This window comes from Ascaphus truei, chromosome 1, assembly GCF_040206685.1.
Source record: "Ascaphus truei isolate aAscTru1 chromosome 1, aAscTru1.hap1, whole genome shotgun sequence".
NCBI lineage: Eukaryota > Metazoa > Chordata > Amphibia > Anura > Ascaphidae > Ascaphus > Ascaphus truei.
The window spans coordinates 524,640,040-524,661,625 of record NC_134483.1 but is presented as its reverse complement, the minus strand read 5'-3'; positions in this window follow the sequence as shown (position 1 = coordinate 524,661,625).

The window sequence follows — 21,586 nt, the reverse complement described above, 5'->3', positions numbered from 1 at the left end:
TGGAAGGAGATAATTGCTGCATACAGTACGGATGTAAAACCTGCTAAATTAATTGGATAATCCAGAAAGTATTTGAAGGCAAGAAAGGATAAATGCAAAAACCAAACTGGATCAGCACTCAAAGTTATGATCTAGTTTGTTTTTTGTATAGCGGTGAGGATGCAGGATCATAGATCCTCTAGCCAAATTGTGTTATACAGAGTGAGTGCTAGTTCATTCTATATTTTTTAAGACCGGATAAATGTACATCTCGACACAAAAGATAGACAACAAAGTCTAATTAACATACATATCACAATGGTTTGCCCCCAATAAACATTGCAAAATACAACACATCCACCCTGGTGCCCCTAACAACCCCTATACCCCACTAACATACATAACATACATACATAACGTACTGTATCTTAATTTTTTGGGGATGCACATGAGTTATACTACAGGCCAGCGGTGGCCCTCGGGTGGTCCCACAGGTGTCCGGGGCCCCTGTTTGCCTGCAATACCAATTCTGTGCCCCCCAAAAATAAATAAAAAATACATAAATAATTTTAAATAAATTCAAACTCCCCCCCCCCACCCACCAAAAAAACATACTGTACAGTAATGGGCAAAATTACTATTATCCACATATGGGAAATAGTGCATTTGCCCATTTAAAATAAAATAAGCAGCCGAAAGTTATACTACAGGCCAGCGGTGGCCCTCGGGTGGTCCCACAGGTGTCCGGGGCCCCTGTTTGCCTGCAATACCAATTCTGTGCCCCCCAAAAATAAATAAAAAATACATAAATAATTTTAAATAAATACAAACGCCCCCCCCCCCCCCACCAAAAAAACATACAGTACAGTAATGGGCAAAATTACTATTATCCACATATGGGAAATGGTGCATTTGCCCATTTAAAATAAAATAAGCAGCGGAAATAAAATAAATGCACCTTGCACTCACCATTGCCAGGCTGCCACGATGAAGGCCGTCCTCATCCTCATCACGCCCATATCCTCCGGTGCTGCAAAATAATCACAAGAATAAAAAGTGACAATCTAATGTCCCCTAACCCCTTAATCACCACAGTGGTTAGTAACAGCTAGAGTAATAAAGGGGTTAACCCACCCTCCCCCACTTCCCACCTGGGAGACCTAAAAACCCTCCCCCACTACCCACACGGGAGGCCTAACCACCCTCCATTGAGGACACTACCCCCTTCACCCACCCCCACTACCCACAATAAAAACACTACACAGAACAGCCCCACTACCCACCTCCTGGGCCCCACAATAAACATTACCATATTTAATAAACATTACACCACCCACCCATCCCCTGTGCCACCCCATAAAAACATGATTTATTATTTTACATACAGGCTTAATACCCCAGGCCGACAGGGGTCCCCGGTGGGCCCGAATGGTGTCCACAGTCCCCGGGGGTGCCCATGGGTGTCTGGGGGTCTTCAGGTTGTCCCCGCTAGGTGCCGTGGGCCTCCAGATGGTCCTTGTGGGTCACTGCGGGCCCCAATGGGGTCTATGGGTTGTTCCGCGGGTGTCTGGTGGACCCTGGGTCATCCCCACAGGTGTCTGAGGGCCCTCGAGTGGTTCCCATGGGTGTCTAGAGGCCTTCGGGTGGTTCCCATGGGGGTCTGGGTACCTCAGGTGGGCCCTGTGGGTTCACGGAGCCCCCACAGCTGTGGGGCCCCCCATTTTTTCCCCGCAGGTGTCTCCCGTGGGTCCGCAGGTGGTACCTGTGGGCATCCGGGGATCCTCAGGTAGTCTCCATAGGTTCGCGCAGCCCTGCGGTACCAACCCTGTATGTAAAAAAATAAAACATGTCATACATTTAAATAAATCAACCCCCCCACCACCACATACATACAGTATAATAATGTGCAAAATAATTATTATCCAGATATGGATAATAGATTATTTGCCTATTATTAAACACATTAACCAGCATAAATAAAGTAAATAAATACAGTTATACTTACCCCAGCCAATATGAAGGGCGTCCTCGTCAGGATTCTGCAAGGTCCCTGTCCTCCGTTGCCAGAAAAATACATTGCAAATACATTCTAATGTCCCGTAACCTTTAATTACTTCAATGGTTAATAACCGCGAAAGTAATTAAGGGGTTAACCCATCCTGCCCGATACCCACCGAGGAGGCCTAACCACCCTCCCCAGGCAACAGCTGATCGTGAGATCACAAGACGATTGAGGCCCAGGACCAGGGACCCAGACAATCACTATCTATCAGGGACATTACTGACATGATACCTAAGACTCTCACTCTATTCTCAGTTTCCTTGCTTGTCCTCTGGGTGTGGTATTAATAATATTAATAATATTGGGGAAGACAGTCTTCTCATACAGTATGTAACTTTACTGACTTGGAAGTGGGGGGGTTAATAATAAATCCATTAAAAAAAAGTATTGTCATTCGCAAAACTATCATTTCAAGTTATTCTAATAGATCAAAGACGTGAATCAATTGTCAAGGAAAATCACTTCATTTTTGCAAACAGCAACCTTGTAAAGGAAAACTGAATAAAGATCATGAATAATTTAAGACTTAGAAAGTCTTTAGAGGATTATGAAAGAACTGTATATTAAATATAAGCCCCAATTACAAATCTAAAACAAAAATAAATAAATTCACCCTACCTATTGCATCTTCCTCAAAAATTGACACCTTTATATCTTTAGTTACGAAAGATTTAGAAGAATTGTCACAGACAATATAAAACCTCAGCGAAGGAGATAAAAATGCTTTAAAAGGAGGTGAAATCATTTTATTGAAATCAGAAAATTATATCAAAGAGAATTTACGTTTATTAACAGATTAACAATGATACAAAAAATAAGTGGGTGACCCTACTCTCACTTTCAATTCACAACTAAAAACTTTGCTTAAATAAAGTCTAGCTAAAAAAGTCGTTGATAAAAATGAATATAACTTTTTGATGGTCAATAATCCAGTGTTTGCTACTGTATATTCTATACAATATCTAAAATGAATAAAATCTCACAATGCCCACCAGGCAGACCATTCATATTTGGGATAGGAAGTCTATTCCCCAAAAAATCAGTGATTATGTAGATGCAGTATTATGACCATTTGTATACACTATACCTTCCTTTAAAAAAGGCTTAAAGGATTTCGTTAAAAGACTAGAAGGAATCACAATCATAACCACAGCCCTCCTAGATAGTTTAGACACTGAATCTTTGTACATAAGTATTTTACAGGAATATGGTATAGGAGCATGTCAAACTTTCAATACCCTAGGGGACAACAATACACTGACCCCAATAACTTAATTTCTAAACTTTTGGGAATTGTATTAACACGAAATTACTTTGTCTTAAATGGCAAGTATTACCATCAACAAAGAGGTAGAGCCATGGGTACGGAAAGTGCTTCTACCTATGCCAAGCTCTAGGATGGTCGTACAGTAGGATAATCATGTGTTCAACCATAAAGTCTGCGGGGGGGGGGGAACACTGCGTATGTACATAGAGCTTTGGGTTCGTTTTATAGATGATTTACTAATTTTATGGAATGGCCAAAAAACAACTCAATGAATTTGTAATGGAACTAATAACAACTAGTTTATTTTAAAAGTCACTGCAGAGATTGACCCTATATCACTTACTTTATTAGATTTGAAAATTAGAAAAAAATACATGAACGGCACACTAACCACCACGATTTACAGTGGAAAAAAATGCAACCCATAGTTTTCTCCATCCTGAAAGCTTGCATCCTCAGTCTTTAATCAATGGAGTTCCAGTAGGACAATATCTTTGGGCTTAAAGAAATTGCAGTGATATCAGTTTAAATCAAAGGCAAATTACCTACATTACAAAAAAAGTTTCAAAGTATAGACTACTTAAACACGCCTTTAAAAAGAGCTTACATTAGTGCACTAAATTGTTATAAAGACTATTTGCTGGTGGATAACATCAACGAAAAAACACCAGATATAAGAAGATACATAGGAATATTCAACAACTACAGTAATGGCATTGCATAAAAAATATTTTTCCTAACATTGGAATATTTTGCTCTTTGATAACGATTTAAACAAAGTACTGCCATGTCAACCTATGATCACGAGCAGAAAAACTTGGAACCTAAAAGAAATGCTGGTGCATTGCCATTTTCATAGACCACAACAGAAAACATGGCTTAAAACACAAACTACATTAAAGGTTGCTATAAATGTGGTTGATGTAAAGCCTGTCAATATGTAACAAATGCAAAAAACTTTCAGAACATGGAGCTGAGAACTCCAGAGCTATCATATTAAAAATGTCATATGTAGAAAAAAGAGGAACAATCCTCAACAACCGATGCGCCCAAAAAATCTTTGACAAAGTCCTAAACCTGGGACGAAACGCGTCAGAGCTATTTTTGCTATGTGTATGATCACCTTTGATCAATACATTTTGTATTTTTCAATGCTTGCGCTTGGTATTTCTCTCTAAGGCCTGGGACATAGTGGTTTGCCTAGTGTGGAGGTGCGCTGAGCGGTGCTTTCCCTGGCCTTACACAGCGCGCCGTCCGTGGGAGTGTCAGGGGCGGGTCTGGAGGCGGTCCAGTGACGTCACGGAGCTGGTTCGCCCTCATTGGGCGAACCGCTCACGTGACCGGCCCTGCGCTCCGGCGAGCGCCAAATTTGAAACTTCCGTGAGACACACGCTTTTCCAAGCGGGCGGACGCGTGCGCGAGGCCCCTGCTAAAGCCGCTCTCATTGCGTCTGCAGGGGCTCAGTGCCGAGCAGCAGTGCGCCTCAGCATGGGTCAGCGCATAAGCGCTGACCATGCCCGAGGCCTAATCTATCGGAAGGCAATGAACCGTCATTGCAACAGCATTTTTTACAAAATGTCATATGTTGTTAGACTACGGACTTAATATATGTAATTAAATGTACATATGCTGCACAATATGTGGGCAAAATGTTCAGATAATTTAAAAGAAGGATTCTTGAGCATATTAATGCCGTATAAAATTAACTTGACACACCTGTAGCAAGACCTGCATAAACAACTTTCACAAATGCAATTATGACAATTTTAAATTCATAGCAATTGACCATATTAAAAATAACAATAGACAAGCCAATTTTTACATTGCACTGCTCAAGAAGCAACATGGATATATCAGCTCAACACCTTATCCAAATTGTCTAAATGAGAGTTTCATGTTCACCGCTTCTATCTAATCTTCATCTATTAATACAATTGAAAAAACATGTTTCAATAAACATAATCTGAACAGGAGGTATTTAAAAAAATCTATACCACAGGATAATAATATGCAAATTAATTGACATTATAATCTACTAATAAGATGTTTTTCTCTCTATATATAAAAAATCAATACCTGTAAATGTGTACAAATTCAGAACAGGTCCTATTGAAATAATACATTATAAGAAATGTCAACAAAATTCTAAAGTCCTGCTGTTGAAAAGTCTGCTTTAAGCAAAACAAACCTGAAATAGTAGATTCACTTTAAGAATTAGTGTCCTGTTGCCGTGGCAATTGTGTGACCTCATTTTGTTGCCAGGGCAATGATAAACTATTTAAACCCTGTAAACAGAAGCATTTGGCTCCCTTGAAAAAGCTTCATTAGGGAGTGAAACGTACATTGGGGCACAGGATTTAGTGTGAAATCAGATGTTACAGGGAGTGGAGCTTGCAGAGAGTAAACTAGAGAAAACTACAGCGTTCATAGTTATCAAACATTTGCTATATTGAATCTAGCGACAGCTTGAATAATAGTCTTTTAGATCATTCTAAGGCACTCTTAGTTATTAGGGAGATTCCAATCTAGATGCTGCAATTAGAATAAATGAATAAGAAATAATTGTGGAAAACTCTAGAGCTATTGCAGCCCTCTCTCTAATACCCTGAACCTGATTTTAAATATTTTTTTTATATACAGTATGTATACCACTGTAAAGCAAATATAAAACCACTGTGACTGTAAATATTTTAGATATCACTAATTAAAAGCTATTTATTAATATATTTAATCTCTATTTGAGGCCCTTCACATTAATATATCTCATATTATTTATACATAGAATACTTGTGTTCACACAGCAAAAAAGTGTATCCTTTTCTGTCCTTCATATTCATGCTGTATCATACACTGCTGTATATCCCAGAGTCTATAATTGGCATTAGCATCTGCTATTCAATGCTCATTCAGATCAAGGGGCTTAAACAGGATTTATTTCTATAAAGTGCCCCCAGTTTGGAATACATTTGGGATGTCAGTTTGTCAATATTCAGATCAAATGTTAGATGGGGGTCTAGATATACTGTATACCCAAATATTTATAGCTAAATGCTGAGAGTTGATTCGTGTTAGTGTTGTTTTTTTTTTTTACGTATATCTGTCATGGGAACCTTTAGAAAATTAGTCTTAGTTCCAACTACCATATTTACTGTTTGTACAGTAAGTGTTTAAAAACGGTTTTGAGTGGATTCAGTTTCAACCTATGAAAAGTCAGATTGCAGTACAATGGTATAGAGATAAATGAGAATTGGGTTTGCAATTATTTACTTATTTATAAAATATTTTACCAGGAAGTAATACATTGAGAGTTACCTCTCGTTTTCAAGTATGTCCTGGGCACAGAGTTAAGACAAATAATACATGGTTACAAATACAGTTACATAAATGAACAGGGTATACATTATATACATGACATTGCATGCACAGTTAAAGAAAATATATATTATATTGGGGGTGAGAGTATAGATACATCCAGGAGATTCAATTTTACTGGTACAGTACATAAAGATACACAGTGCTTCACATACTGCCCAACCTACTGTAGGTGAAGATCTGCAAAAAGGTGCTTAGCTATTTAGCATGCTATCACTCCAATGCATATGAACAGGAGCTAAGGTATGCTAAAGCATAGCTCCATTTTGTGGATCCCCTAGTACTGTATGTATAAATATAGTATAAATATTTACCAAAGTAAAATGAATGGTCTAGTAGCCAAAATATAAATGATTTTGAACCAGAATGATTCCCTTTGTAGTATTAAATTGCAATGAAAATGTTTTGACACTTTTGAATATTCATAAAATGCACAAAACACAGTTTTTCGCATATAATCTCATTATGGCCACTATTTCCTTCAGCAGTGTAAGAAGCTGCCATGCCACAAGCTCAAAACAGGCATCCTGATTTAGTACTACTTCACCCGTGATATGCGAGAGTTGCTCTATAAACAGTACTAAGCAGTGAATGGTTACAGTATACATATTTCATAGCTCATAAGGGGGACATGATTGTTACCAAACCAGTGTAATTTGATGAGGAGCTGTGTGAGCTACTGAGGACATTCCAGGCGGCTACCAATCTGGTTAGCAGTGACAATGCTGGCATCAACCAAGTCATCCCACTTACATTCCTTCTTCTGACGGGAGGGAATAACCAGGCTCTCCAATAAAGGGCAAGTCCATTTTGGTTACCCCTGTTCTGTTTACAGGGGTCCCAGAGAGTCAGCTCTTGGACCCAGTAACATTTTATCACTGTGTTATACTGTATGTACTAAAAGCATTTTTTGTGTTTTTCCGGGCATGCAATGAATCAGGGATTGCTAGGGTATGAGTTTCAAGGGGAGTTTTGCAGAGGAACCATTGACAGAATGTGCCTTGGAGCTTGGGGTCCGGAGTTGTCGGGTGCCCATAAATGTACCTGGGAATCATGCCTGATTCTCAGATACATGTAGGCTACATTGTCACGGCAATACCTCCCCTTGAAAAAAGCAAGCGCGACTCACCACTAGGGTACCCTGCTTCAACACAGCCAAGAAATGAGGCCAGGGATAAAACATGTATTCCTGTAACTGAGGGAATCCGTAGGTTAAAAGGGGGTACCTCAGCTAGTGCCAAGGTGACCCACAACCAGAAAAGTGTCTGTGGGTGCCCCAACCATATATAAGGTTGAGGGGGGACCCTGAGAGTCCAAGCTGAGTCCAAGGGAAAGTGTGTGAGGAATAAGGCAGATATAAATAAAACTACAACATTTTTCCTTTTCTGTCCCCTGTCCACCAAGACTCAGTGTATTAAAATAGACTTTAATGTAATTTAATATGCTTTTTACATTCAGAACTGATGTCCAAACAGGCTGCCCGAGCTAACCCAAAGGTAAGTCTGCTGGACATCGGTGTTTAAAGCAGCCAGAGAATGCCCAGAGGTGTGAATAGCATTTGGTCAGCGGGAAAAGGCGGAGTATCAGGTCCGGAGATCAACGGCAGTCCTCCGGGATGCCACTTGTTCTGCCAGACCTGGTGGAGCCTGCATAGCAGGTGGCATTGAAATAGCCAGGGAGAGAGGTGGCAGGCTTGCGCAAGTCCCTTGGCTATTTCGGGTTTCCCGCTGTCCTGGCTTTTCTAGCTAGCTTGGCTCTGATTGGCTATTGGGAAAGTCCCCACTCATTGATTGGCTGCTCAGTTTTGTGAAAGAAATTGAAAATACTATAAGAATTGATGAGCCAATGAGATTCGGACTTCTCTGTAGTGAGAGTGCGGGCGGGCTTTTCAACATTGTTTCTGTGTGAATAGCAGAGCAACCGGCTTCGATTTTGAGCCTGATAGTCTGCCCGCCAGAGACTAAGTCCAGCATTTTGCATCCAAGTTCTCATAATCAAGCGTAGAGTTCACGGCTGGGATTTTATGCCGATTTGAGTACCAGGAGATTTGGACTAACTTGCAGTCAGGAGGGACCAAATTCTCAGAAGATTTAGGTTCCAGGAGATTCCAGGCTAATTCCCGGTCAAAGTAAAACTTTCCCATAGTGTTCCCTGAATCTAGAAAAGTCTAGTTTTCGACCCGTGTCCCAACGTATGTTTGTCTTTTTGGCTGTATTTTGTGTATCATTGTGTGTCAGATTATTTATGCCAAATAAACTACAATTTATTTAATAACCTTGTTTTGCTCAATGAATGATCCTGGTAAAAAGGTATAAATAACCTGGTCTCCCATGACACTACTAGATAGGACCATTGTCTTCAGGAAAAAATTCAGCGCACCTCAAGAAAAAAAGACAAAGAGAAAAAGAAAATAAAAAATAGTGAAGCACGTTCAAAAAAGCTTCCAAAGAATCGCCATGGGTGAGTGCATTTACGTGCAAGTGCCTGTGTTAGGGGAATCCTGAGGAAGAAGGAAACCTCCTTCAAAACGCGTAGGGTGATGGGAACCAGATACTGTGTAACACCCAAGAACCGGAAGTGAAGTCGGACACCGGCTGGAACGGTGTGGAGAGTCGCGGTAACCGGGGGGGAGAAAAACACACAAACTGGTTCCCTTTTATCTATGTATACACTGTATACTTGTGAGAAAATACCTTTATAAAAGTGATATTTTAAGAAGGAGCACCTTTTTCCTGTCTTTGTTGTAGAGAACAAGGGAGAAGGAATAAAGATACCTCTAAGTGCCTGAACACAGGCACTTACATATAAGTTCATATCTCACCCATGGCAATTGATTGGAAGCTTTTCTGAACACGCTTCATTATCTTTTCTTTTCTCTTTGTCTTTTTTTAATTGAGGTGTGCTGAATTTTATCCTGAAGACATCATCGTTGGAACTGGGAACAGTTTCTTTTTTATGAAGATCTATTATTGTATATGTAGTTTAGACCTTTTTTTAAATGTTTGTTTAGCGCATCCTCTTTTACTAAAGACAACAAACGGTAAGCTATTCAGATCACACTATGATCCCATGCTTGCTAACCTGCCTATTTCAACCCCCCACCCCTTTACAACTTATTCACTGCAGTCTCTCCCAAAACTGACTGCACAATTACACTGAAACCCTGAATGACTCTAGCATTGCAATACAGCTAAACATTTGACAAGGAACAGGCACACACCTGCTGTTTAGTCTGCACACACTGACTCTGCTCACAACAGCTCCTTGCAGCACTGCCTACCTCTAGCATCATGAGCCTGCTATGTATTTTAACTTTTTTCTTTCTCCTGGCCTCATGGAGATGTTACTCCCTCTATCCACTACAATCTCCTCCATCCTGGCCCACACCCAACATCACCATACACCCTGGACTACTCAAAAGCCTTTCACTATCTAATGAATGTTGGTGGAGAACTCTAAAAACCAGCACACCAACCACCTCTCACTCAAATGGCAAACATCACAAATCTACAACTTGCAAACAACTACCCAAATTTCTACTCATACTATTACTCTCTTTAGCAGGTGATATTGAACCTAACCCAGGTCCTCCCATTTCAGCTCTGTCCCGTGCCCCTGAGAATTCCACCTTTAAATTCCAAAAAGGGCTATTTGTCGCCCATATAAACATCCGGAGCCTACTGCCCAAACTGGACGAACTAAGGGCATGGTGCCTTATGCATAAACCCAAAGCCATCGTTCTTACAGAAACATGGCTAACCCCTAAAACACCTGATGCAAATATCGCTATTCAGCGCTACTCTATTTCTAGGAGAGATAGGTCAAAGAGAGGAGGAGGGGTGTTATTCTATATTGCAGACACATTACAAGTTACACTGCTAAATTGCCCACCAAGCCCACCCTCTTTTGAAATTCTAGTTGGCAAAATCTGCCTACCCTTTTCTAAGCAAATCTTGCTTGCTGGCATCTACCGCCCCCTCAAGCCCCTCTACAATCCCTGACTGATATCACCCAATTTCTTGGCTCCATTTCCTCTCTGAATAAGAAGAGTGAGCTGCTAGTTCTTCGGGATTTCAACTTCAATTGGCTTGACCCTAAAACCACAAAATCCAGATACAACTCAAGTCACTTAACCTATCGCAACTCATTTCCCAACCCACACGGATAAACCTGAAATCGCATAACCATTCCTTGCTAGACTGGATTCTCTCCTCAAACCCCAGCAGAATCCAATCCTCTGGCATCCTTCCTGATATTTTCAGTGACCATGCAATAGTGTACTGTGTAAGGAAAATTAAACCGCTCCAATCAAGCCCTAAAGTTCTCCTCACTAGAACATTTAAAAACTTTAACCCACAACAGTTTCTGGATGACCTTACCAACTGCCCATTGCACAGAATCGATTTAATTCCCGACCCTGATTCTGCGCTCTACTATTTCCAATCTGAGTTCTTAAAACTCTGCGATAACCATGCTCCACTACGCAAAATAAGGGTACGGGGGGCCCACCTTCCATGGGTTACACCTGACCTTATAGCACTCTACCAGTTCAGGGATGCCTTGTGGAAAAGCTACAAAGTAACTGGCACTACCAAGGATCTCAATCACTACAGATGCATGAGGAACATGTGCACAAGGCAAACAAGGCATGCAAAAGCACAATATTACTCTGACAATCTCCACCAAAATACATCAAACCAGCTAACTTCTGGAACTTCTATATTCAACAATATATTCCAGCCTCTTAACCATCAACAACCAAGTAATATCACTAAGGGGGATATTACTCTGACAAACCCCACTGACATTGCAAATGCATTCAATGATTACTTTGTGGGGTGTGCCACTAACTTATTAGCGAAACGCAGCAAAAACCACAAACCTGAATCTCATCCTGGGAGTACCCCTTTAATCCCACCCCCTCCCAACACTGCCCACAATTTTCAATTTGGCCCATTATCTGAAGAGGAGATTACACAAGCGCTCCTCAAACTAAAACTAAGCAGCCAATGTGGACCTGACTTACTACAATCTAGGTTCCTACAACTTGGTGCCCCAGCCATTGCCAAACCAAGTGCTTCCATAGTCAACTCTATCCTGGCTGCAGGCCATATCCCTAAGACCTGGAAAACTGCCAGAGTTGTCCCAATCTTCAAAAGTGGGGACAAAAACACTGTCTCAAACTACAGGCCAATCTCACTTCTCCCAATTCTATCCAAAGTCATGGAAAAATGTGTCCACTCCCAACTAAGCGATTTCTATACCAAAACAAATTTCCCTAGCCAATTCCAATCTGGCTTTCGTCCCAAACACTCCACCATAACTACCCTGCTAAAAGTTTGCAATGAAATCCAGTGTGGAATGGAACGGGGTCAACTCACTGGTGCAGTATTCCTAGATTTTGCAAAGGCTTTTGACACAGTTGATCATGCTATCCTGCTTAACAAACTCCAGCGCTCTGGAATAGGGAAGCATGCTTTAAACTGGTTTCAGTCCTACCTATCAGGAAGATCCCAACATGTGTCCATCTCAGGCTTTAACTCCAACCCCCTGGGTATCACCTGTGGTGTCCCGCAAGGCTCTGTTCTGGGGCCCCTACTCTTCTCAGTGTTCATTAATTATCTTCCCACAGCTTGTAAGGAAGCCTCAATACACATGTATGCAGATGACACAATCCTATATGCACACAGCCATAGCCTCTCTGACCTTCAACACATACTTCAGTCTGACTTTTTGAGACTCGAAAACTGGATTTCTCAAAACAAACTGATTTTAAACACTGACAAGACGGTAACAATGGTATTTGGGACCAAGCCTAAATTTGTAAAGCTTCCAGTGACTGAGCTCCTGATTCGAACCAACGCTAACACCACCCTAACACCTGTCACTAATTTTAAATACCTGGGCTTATGGTTTGACTCCCACTTAACATTCGGGATGCACATTGATACCCTGACAACCAAGACCTACGCCAAACTAGGGGTACCTTTACAGGAACAAATCCTCCCTAAGTCTCCTGGTCAGAAAGCTAGCAGATGCACAGCAGATGCTAATGCCAATTATTGACTATGGAGACATAGTATATGGCTCGGCACCTCAAACCCACCTTAGCAAACTTGACACCCTCTACAATTCAATTTGTCGTTTTGTTCTCCAATGCATCTACAACACACATCACTGCGAAATGCTCAAAGAACTAGATTGGTCAACACTAGAGTCTAGGCGCAAAGTTCACCTTTCCTGTCTTGCCTTTAAATTCTTCATGGGAAAGCTACCCAGCTACCTGAACAAGATCCTCACCCCTACCACTTGCAGCACTTATCACCTAAGATCAGACTCCAAAAGACTGTTCATGGTCCCAAGGCTCAACAAAGTATCCGGACGTTCCTCCTTCTCCTACCGTGCACCCCAAAACTGGAACAACCTACCAGAGACTCTCACATCCACCACCAGTTTAAGTTCTTTCAAATCTAAGTCTGTCTCACATTTTAACCTGGTCTGTAACTGTTTCATACGCTCATAATATATATTTTCTTTAACTGTGGACGCAATGTCTTGTATATAATGTATACCCTGTTCATTTATGTAACTGTACTTGAAACCATGTATTATTTGTTTTACTCTGTGCCCAGGACATACTTGAAAACGAGAGGTAACTCTCAATGTATTACTTCCTGGTAAAATATTTTATAAATAAATAAATAAATAATAAATAAATAATTTGCTTATACTGTATACTGTAGATAGAACCACTGTTCGCATGTACAGTAGCATGAGTTATGAATCATAACAATGCTGAATTGTTGACACTGATCGATGGCTAATTGTCTGATAAACGATTCACATGTAGTATCTGTGATAACAAAAACGGAATATTTCTGGACATTTTTCTAGAAACTTCGAGGACCAAATGAAAGATTGTGTGACTTGAGACAAGAAAACAGTAGCACTACACTTTGAAACCTACAAATTCATTTTATGTGGATAATTGTACTTCTTCTGGTTTCTTCCTGTTATACTTCAACTGAAATTCCCCTAATGTATTTATTTTTTCAGCATACAGTATACTGTAGCGCGATTGTTCCGAGCAGGCTCTACCACATCTAATGCCCCATTGACTTGAACAAGGGCTTTCTGTGTAATAGTGCTGGATCAACATCATTGTATTGTATAGCACTGGGGACCGCAAACTTTTTTCCCTGCGCCCCCCCTTGCCAGCAGTTCCCCTCTCTCTGCGCCCCCCCTCTAACCTCGGCTCCGGTGTCGGCATCATGATGTAATTTGACACCGCAATGCCATGGCAAGAAGCCGCCGGGGCCAACGTAAGTAAGATTTACAGAGGCCTTCGCTACTTCCCCGGCACTTAATTTAAGTGCCTTCAGGAAGCGTGCAGGGCCTCTGTAAACCCCACACCCGGCACAGTCAGTTAGGGGGGCGCGCGCCCCAGTTTGCGCACCGCTCGTAAAGCATAAAGGTGGTCAATATGCCACTTTTTTGTGATTCTAAAAGAACACTACAGTATATGCAGCTCAATTTGCTTATCCCAAAACTGTTCCCCTAACAGATCTTAGATGCCATCTACTGGACAAAGTTATGAATAGTGTAAAGCCATAGATAATAGCTGATATCTTCAGACCTTAAGTTATATTTATTTTGTGTAAATGCTCATTGAAATCTGATGCAATTATTTTTTCACGATTTCAGTGCTAGAGTATTTTGCAAAGTAACACATGTGTGGTCCCTGAGGCACAAGGGCTATGAATAAAGTTGTTTTTATACATTTGCTCTTCTTCATATTGGCAAACTGTTTTTCTAAAATGAAAGCAGCCCCATATTTAGGTGATGTTTTAAATCTAGTCATGCAACATTATCTTTCACACGTGTTACAGTGTATTCTGTGAATAAATCCCACAATATGATACTTTCTGAATAAAGATGTATTTGCGCACATTTTTAAATACATGTGAATTAAAATATCTCTCACTTCCAAACTATACATTTGACATTGTAATAAATATATTAACAGACAAGTATTTTTAAATCCCATTAGTCCCTGAGGAAGCAGACAGAACATCTGAGAAACGCGTAGGGCAATAGTGTGGACTGTAAGCGATCTCCTTGGGCAACCCAGAGAATTGCAAGACAACTTGACATCATCAAGCCTCATCCCAGAAGAGAGTTTGACGGCTCATAGTGAAATCCACTGTGTCACCCAGGACACAGGAAGAGGAAGGGAAGACTTGGGAGGATCTGCACCTGCAGCGACCAGATGCACACAGAACTGTTAACTCATCAATGGCCATCATTTTCCCTGAGGTTAACAAATATCCACAAAGCTAATTATTTGCAAAATAACAGCAGTTGTATTTGTTATTAGTGTAGCCCTGGTAAGAAATAGGGCTATATATCTATCCTCCTACTAGTGTAAGTCCTGCTATGGGCAGGCCGCCAGTAGTTATCATGGGTTTCCCCCGCTTCAAGCCCTGCCTTGATTGGTGGAGGTAAGCCCCCCTGACATCATGATGGCCTGCTGACATCATGATGAGTGGGGCTGTCTAAATTTAGTTGCCTGATCCTGTCAGTGGCAGTAGTGGTTAGAGTGACTTCTGTTTTGGGAGTGAGAAGAGAGAGTTCTGTCCTGGGATCAGGAGGAATGAGTTCCAGGAGAGACAGGCCCTACATTTGGAGGAGCTCAGGCCAGCCTGAGTAGAGTTGAGAGAACAATGGTGGACCAATGCCCCTCACCCTGCCTAAAGGGTGAGGAGAGCTAGCACCCACCCGGAGGGTCTGCATCTTGGGGTGGTGGCGGGGAGAGTGAGAGCCCAGACAGCCCATCCTGAAGGGGTATAGTCTGGAGGAGAAGGAGGAAGAAACCATTGTGTATGATCTGCTGCTGCTGAGAGCTGTGTACAATAAAGAGACTTGATACTTTTTACAAAGAGACTGAGACTGAAATCTCTCGCCCTATTGCGGGGCTTCTCTGGGAGGATTTCACCCATACCCCTATAGGGCTCGCCAGAGATGGAGGCGCTGCACCATTGCTAGAAAATGAAGGCACTAACCTCCAGAAGCCTGTCCCTGTTGTCCCCCATACCATCGCGGGAGACTCAGGCCCTCCTGTTACCAGCAGGTATGCATCACTGTGGTTATTGTTGACACAATGCCCTTTCTAGACAAAAACAGCACTTAATGCGGCATTAGGTTAATGTTTCGTTAAGTCAATAACAGAGATCTATGGATATGTGTATACATTAAGTTGCTAGTTCTTAAAATGTCTTCTACAGGTATATAACCGATACAATTCTGGATCACACATGGCCCACATTTTTTACCTTTATTTATTTATTTATAAAAATGTTTTACCAGGAAGTAATACAATGAGAGTTACCTCTCGTTTAAAGTATGTCCTTGGCATAGAGTTAAGATGACAAATAATACATGGTTACAAATACAGTTACATAAGTGAACAGGGTATACATTATATACAAAACATAGTATGCACAGTTAGAGATAATATATGTTATAGGAGTATGTAACAGTTACAGACCAGATTAAAATGTGAGACATCTTTAGTTTTGAAAGAACTTAGACTGGTGGTTCCTGTGAGAGTCTGCAGTAGATGTTCCAGTTTTGGGGTGCATGGTAAGAGAAGGAGGAAAGGCCAGATACTTTGCTGAACCTTGGGACCAGAACAGTCTTTTGGAGTCAGATCTCAGATGATATGTGCTGCATGTGGTAATGATGAGGAGCTTGTTCAGATAGACGGGTAGCTTGCCCCGAAATTATTTGAAGGCAAGAGGAAAGATGAACTTTGCGCCTAGACTCAAATGATGACCAATCTTTGAGCATTTCACAGTAATATGTATTGTAGTTAGATTGGAGAACAAAATGTCATATTGAATTGTAGAGGGTGTCAAGTTTGCTAAGGTGGGTTTGGGGTGCCGAGCCGCATACTATGTCCCCATAGTCAATAATTGGCATTAGCATCTGCTGTGCGATACGCTTTCTGACCAGCCGACTTATGGAGAATTTGTTCCTGTAAAGTACACCTAGTTTGGCATAGGTTTTGGATGTCAGGGTATCAATGTGTATCCCGAATGTTAAATGAGAGTCAAACCATATGCCCAAGTATTTAAAACTAGTAACAGGAGTTACGGTGGTGTTAGCATTGGTTCTGATCTGGAAATCAGTCATTGGAAGCTTTAAAAATAATATTGATTTGAATTATTTTCTCTTGAATATCATTGACAACAATTTTAGACTATACAGTACAGTACTGTTCCTAAAATCTACCTTTAGCTTCCTGTTTTCCATTATCTTACTATTGTGTAATGTCATTCAATAATTCCACTCTTCCGCTTCCAATTTGCAATATTCGAAATTTCCTTATTGTGACAGGAGGGGTAACGAGGCTATACAATAAAGGTTAAAGGTTGAGCCCTCTGGTTACCCCTGAAATCGTAGGGTTCCTGGCAGCTAAATAGCACCATAAGCCAGGGACCCGGGATTATACATGGGAAAAATAAAGTGACCCTTTGCCAAATGCAACTTCTTCTCCTTCTGGTGTCAACCCCTCCAACCTCATACTTTTTCTCAGTCTGCCAAGGGGCATGCACCAATCTGACACTTCTGCCTCTTATCATACTGAGCCCACCCGCTGTCCAGGCTCCACAGAGTCTGGGGAAGGGTAAATGGTGGACGGATAGCCCTGTGTTAGCCCAGGACGGAGGTATTCAAGTGTAACTGCCGTACCCCGCCTGTTCTAACACCTTGACATCCCTGAGGCTTTCAAGTCAGGACTCAGCACAGACTCATAGGCACGAAGCTTGGTAGCCATCTGGTCTCTTGGAATCCAGGACTCGAAAATCCCACAGTTCATTTACAGTTTATTAGTACATATACCTATTAAACTAACTCTTTAATAAAATATACTATGTCCTGTATCTTGTGTGATAAAAATGTTTAAGTCCCTGTTCTGGTGTCAGGGATGGCATAAGGGGATATACGGTCTACACTTACTAGCCTCATCCTTGCCACACTCTAAAAATGACCTTAATACTTTCTACACACAAAAACCCACTCACAGCTTTATCATATAGCTGGAGCATCCCCTGAACCCCTATACTAGGTTCAGGGTACCTGGGCATGTACCTGGACACCCCTCCTTATACTAGGGACTAGCTTGTAGCTGGTTGTTTAAAGCACCGCTGTGTGCTCCCCTTTACTGGTTATTTTTGTATCTTAATGTATCTGAATGGCGGAGGTGGGCTTATATGTTAGTTTACTTCTATGAATGGCATTATTTCTAAGATACGTATATTGATTGCATTGTCTTATTAGGTATATCTTATACCATATAAAGTTACTCTCAGATTCACGCTGATTGCCCACACCATCTAGCAGCAGGTCATAGCAATAACCAAGGAGTAATACAGGAGTCATGTATTTATTTCTCAATTAATGTTGAATATATGGTACTGCTGCGGCACATCTGAGTCTAACACATCGCCGTTTTTTCCCTGGCTTTTTCCTGGAATGCGACGCACTTCACCTGGCGCATGCCGCGTTCATTTTGCGTTCCCAGCCATGGGTCATGCCCGGCTGACTCGCGGTTGATGCGTTTATTGAGAATGGTTCGGATTTAATAGGTTGCAATTCTTCGCGTGTCCGCCAGATGGCAGATATTCATGAATTGTAATGCGCATGCGCTTCAGTAATGTGTCGACTTGCAGGTGTTTCGTTTAAAAAAGATACCACAGAGTGCTATTGTAACTTGGCCTTGAGACTGAAGGAAGAGGTTGCAAAAATGTATCAATTTAGGCTTTTCATATTAAAGAAAGACAAAGACCAGTTTCGGTTACAGTATTCTCCAGAGACTCGCCCGCCATGAGTGTTCAAGTGCAGCCCGCTTTCCAAAAACCCGACAGAAGTTATGAGTATTTGATTTGGGCCGCGATTAATGCAACAGAAGATAAGATGGCAACAGTTGTTCAAATTTATCAGTATTTTGTCGAAAACTATGACTTTTACAAATTTTCGCCAGCTCCTCATACGTGGAAGCGTGCAATAAGGAAAAGGTTATGTAGCGATCCCTGTTTTTATCGTATTGAGCCACAATTTGTTGGAGGGTATCGGTGTGTATCACCAGCTTTTTCCAGTATCTATGATCATGATGACGGCAAAAGGCGAAGGGTTGTGTTAAAACCAACTAAGAAACGACAGTCGCTGCCAAGCAATGCACCAGCACCGGCTTCCAATGACGGTCCCACCGTCAGTGACAACCCTGAGCCTGTGCCGGATTTCGCGTGCAGTTTTGATCAAGCTTGCATGTACCTAAGCAATTTCCAGCCTCATCAGCTGACTACAGGTGGACTAGTCCCGCTGCAAACTATCGACGTGGATGATCAAGAATGCTGGACTGGCAGTGGACCGGCGCCGGCGCCAGCTGAATGAGAAATTCTATGTTGAGTATTGTTGTAGTATTATTTTCTGTGTTTTTTTTATTTTGACAATACAGTATCAATATCGGTGCGATTCAAAAGTCAGGTGATTCTCCTGTAAGCAATATTATTGGCTGAGCGGCTTCTACAGTACTGTACTGCAGATACTGAACTACTGTATTGGTGGAACGCTAGGCGCATGCGCATTGGAACCTTCTTGAAACGCATACAGTATACGTGTCATTACATCGACGGTAGGCGCATGCGCATGTGAACAGGAGACGCCCCCCAAGAAAATTATTGGTGGGACTGGCTGGGAACTTCTTTAGGGGGCTGACCATTACAGTAAAACCTTTCTTTTTGTTTTTCCTCAGAAAATAAAACGGCTAATGGAGGGATTTCAATGGATAATATCGCGTTGTGTAACAATGCCTGCTGAATCGGATTTAAAAATCCACGTACCGGAGTCTACAGTTTAGCGGCCGTAGTTATTGATTAGGATAGAATACTGTAATACTGTACCTGAAACAGTATGCTGATGTTTTCCGGCTGTACAGTATACTGTACAATACTTTTTTATATACAGTAGAGTATACTGCGTAATAAACCCGAAAAAATAAAAACTATGCATTTATTCTACATGTATCACATACATTATGTGTCTTCTACAGTATTCAGTGCCAGTACATACAGTACAGTACAGTTTGTGTCTTCTATATTTTTTTAATACTCTTATACTGAGCATGCCTACAGTATACAGTGCAGTATGCCTCGACATTCTAGAAACACTGTATTTTGTTACAGTAGCAAAGGAGCAAATGGAACAATGTAAAACAAATCAACATGTTCTTTTATTGGTGGAGTAAGTACAAAAACACTTATTTACAAATACTGTACAATGTAGAAACATTTTAAGTGCACAGCAATTCAAAACATCAACAGGTATATGGTTTACTGCTACATTTGTGAAAACATTTATGTTAGTCAGTATGGTTTACAGTCACATGTTTTAAAAACAAATTATTTATTCATAAAATAAGCAAAATGCAACATCTCCTTTATTAAAGAAAGGCAAGTCAAAACATATACTGTACAGTGGAATGTGTGCAAAACAGTCTGCACCAGTACAGTCCTTGAGGGCAGAAAACAGGGCGGGTTTTCAGGGTAACCTTTGAAAACTGTGCCTGTTTGCGGCCCCCAAGGACTGGAATTGTGCAGGTCCTGTGTGTGTGGACAGCAAGTTAAAACATTTCTGTATAAATACAAGTAAAAAAACACACAACAACATCTCCTTTATTTAAGTACAGCAGGTCAAAACATGTAGAGTACAATACAGTTCAGCACAACAGTATGGTCTTACCTGTGATTACAAAAAAAACTTTATTCATAAAATACAGTATACAAACGAAACATCTCCTTTATTAAAGAAACATATACAGTACAGTGTGATGGTGTGCAAAACTGTCAGTCAGACCTGCACCACTACAGTCCTCGAGGGCAGCAAATAGGGCAGGTTTTCAGGACAACCTTGAAAACCATGCCTGTTTGCGACCCTCAGGGACTGGAATTGTGCAGGTCCTATGTGTGTGGACAGCAAGTTATAACATTTCTGTATTAATACAAGTAAAAAAAACACACAACAACATCTCCTTTATTTAAGTACAGCAGGTCAAATCATGTAGAGTACAATACAGTTCAGCACAACAATATTGTCTTACAGAAAGTCCTCCACATTGTCCGTCCATGGCCGATTCCTTGCATGGCGCAAAACGCCATTAATGCAGTCTCAAACGCCTTTCATTACAGCATCTGTAATTGGATAAAAGCGCCGCATTTCATCCTGAATGTTCTTTCTTAAATTGGCAGGAAGCGCAATTTTAACGCGATTTCCTTCGTAGTTCACTTTGAAGGCCCAGTCGCAGTACAACGAGTAGGGAACATGGTGCTTAAAAGTAACAAGGCATACTTGTGGGGTGCACCAGCACTCTTCACCCTATACTTCTCCCTGAGCGCCGGTGGCAGATCGCACAGGGTGATGTCGGGCACAGTATCAATGCGAGCGAATGTAGGTCTTTTGGGAGCGGGTGTGCTTGAGGCGACGGGCGATGGTAGGTTGTCTGGGAGGAAGCTTTCCTCCGGTCTTGGTCGCCGTGTTGTCTCCTGGCGTGGTCTTGACGGGGTTGTCATGTCCTCCTCAACGGCATACATGTACACTACATCTTCTGGTGGATGGGGTGCGCTTGGTGATGGAAGGGGGTCGAAGGTCCCATTCATCAAATACTGCTCCAGGGGCATTAACACCGAGCAAATAATGTATGCCCGCTATGTCAGCCTCTATCTTCTCCATCCGTTGATCCTTCCGTTGATCCATTTGTAGCATCCGTTGATCCATTTGTAGCATCCATTGCTCCACATTTAGCATTGTGTCCAGAAGCAAATCTATCTTTGCCAGCACAATAGAGTTCC